Raw genomic sequence first — 2,710 nt, 5'->3', positions numbered from 1 at the left:
GAAGGAGAAGGAGAAGGAGAAGGAGAAGGAGAAGGAGAAGGAGAAGGAGAAGGAGAAGGAGAAGTAGGGCTAGAGAGATGGCTCAGTGGTTAAGAGCACTGATTGTTCTTCCAAAGGTCCTGAGTTTGATTCCCAGCAACTACATGGTGGCTCACAACCATCTGTAAAGGGATCTGATGCCCTCTTCTGGTGTGTCTGGAAACAGCTACAGTGTACTCATATAAATAAAATAAATCTTTTTTTTAAAAAAAAAAAAAAGCTCATGAATATAGCTTTGTTCAGGGCTTGTAAGCTGTGAACAACTCCAGATGTTTATCCTATGGCACCATGTCCTTAGGCTTCCTGGCATTGACTTGGAGATTATGGTCGGTTGTGACTTAAATTTGAAAGATGCTCTTTTCAAGCCACTAAGAAATCTCAGTTACTCCAGAAGTGAGAAGTAAATTCTATTTCTCAATATAGTTGGATTATATTACTGCAGTGTTTTACAAACCATCACCTTTGGTAAGATATTAGCCAGAGGCTGGAGGAGCCTACAGTTTGAGGGAGTGTTGCTACAATATGTTGATAATGTTTATAGCAAACCCTAGCTAACAGAAAGTGTGTATTTAACACCATTTTGGTGCTAAACTCTCTGCTACATTAGTTATCTAAGGTGCTACTTCATAAGATCCAATTTTGTAAACAATTTGCCCTAGATTCTGATTAAAGCAAGAAAATAAAGGTTAATACATGGATCAGTTACTTTAATATTGCTGTGGTAAAACACCACAACTAAGGCAACTTAAAGGGAGAAGAATTTATTTTGTGCTTAAGGTCCCAGAAGGTTGATAGTCCTTTATGGCTAAGCAGAGACATATGGCAGGAACAGCTAGAAACTCACATTTTAAAGCAAACAGGAAGTAGATAACACTCCAAAGGGTGCTAAATCTTTTGAAGTGTCAAAGCCCATCCCCAGTGACACAATTTCCCCAACGGGGCCAGACTTCCTACTCCTTCCCAAACAGCCACCAACTGGGGACCAACTATTCAAATGCTAAGGCTTACAGAGGACATCTCATTCAAACCACAATACCTAATCAAAATCAGGATCTAATCTAAAGTTCCTCTTAAATACAGGGCCTCTTTCCCACACAAATGAAAGCAAGCTAAGGGTACTGGAATCCTAAGAAAGGTGGAAGTCTGGCAGAGTCTTGAATACTGGATGGCATGGCAGTGTAGAATCCAATGTAGTGGACATAGGTACGGAGAATACTACCACTTCTACTGCCCAATGCCATTAGGACATCTCCTGTGGCCTCTCTCAAAGTTGCTACCTTGGAACTTCCAGGAATGTCCTGAGATCGCTCAGTTCAGCACAAAAATACATCTAATCTTGAAGAGTTGGTTAAACCCCAACCAAGGAGATAAGATGAGAAAGGAAAATAGGAGAAAAGTCTACAGGAGAGGGATAGGAGGAACGAATAAACAGCTATTCAGAGAAGCCAAGGGTGGGATGGGGTCAGGCGGCAGTGGGAATGGGTTTCAGCTAGAAAGCTAAAAAGCCACCACAATCCCAGAAATGCAGGAGGCTGCTAAAAGAAGGATAAGTCCAGGAAACAATGTTCTCTGGACAGAAGCAGAAATCATGCCACCACCTGGTTTCCTTGGGAAACATGGTGGCTTCCACTCACCATAGGATAAAGTAAATTGAAAACAAAATTATTTTTGTTCTCATTTGTGTCAGAAAAGGACAAAATGCAGGGCCTGCCCATAATTTTTTTCAGGTCCTATCCTGGGGACCTGATGATCCTGATGTCTTTTATTTCACAGGATAGCTTTTATTTCACAGGAGGGTGTTTACAATGTTCTTTGCCAGGCCCTCTGATCAGGAATAGAGTCAAGGTAACCAGAATAGTACAGTATCTTCATGGCATCATTGTACAGAGCTGAGGATCAATTATCAACACTTCCTAATATTACCTTGAAACATGGACACCTTTATGAGAGAACTCATCTTTTGTATATTAAAAAAAGTATTTTATAGACCCAAATAACTTCCTTGCTTGAGTCTAATCCCAGTGAAGATGTGATTCCCAATCACATCTGAGGTAACAGGAAGGAAAATGTCTCACAATTTTAGTCTTCCTTGATAAGCTTAAGGACTGACCAAGTAGCCAGGAAAGTAGCCAGGAACATTGTCTTACAGCCTTCACTGGTAAAACTACTGGAGACTCACAATCCCCCATAGACCTTGTTTTCATAAGAGCAGATCAAAGAGCAAACTATTTCCGCATGTCGATCCACATAGCAAGTTTGACCAACAACTCTAAACACAGCCATCATTGACTGAGCTCTGGCTAGAGAAGAATGTAAGGATATCCTAGATCTGATACCAGCTCTAGCAGCGCCTTAGCGCTACTGAGGAGTGTTGGCTCAAGCTCTGGACTTAAGCATGGCAGGCCCAGCATTTCCACATCGTGGTGACAGAGGTGAGTTTACAACTCCGGACAGGAAACTGGCCTTTGCTTGCTGAAAGGTGAGGAAACCATATATGAGCAAGATCACCACTCTTCCCAGACATTTGAAAATAAGATTGAGTGAATCCTGATGGCATTAAACAAGAGAAGCTTCTAGAACTGCAGATTTCTAGTTCTAGTTCTTCTTACTTCATGAGTGAATTTCCAAGCTGTTGCACTCATCATATGCCTCTGAGAAACAAAACAGATGT

The sequence above is a fragment of the Mastomys coucha genome, unplaced genomic scaffold (assembly GCF_008632895.1).
Source record: "Mastomys coucha isolate ucsf_1 unplaced genomic scaffold, UCSF_Mcou_1 pScaffold22, whole genome shotgun sequence".
NCBI lineage: Eukaryota > Metazoa > Chordata > Mammalia > Rodentia > Muridae > Mastomys > Mastomys coucha.
The sequence above is the reverse complement of the archived record's forward strand: the minus strand, read 5'-3'. Positions refer to the sequence as shown.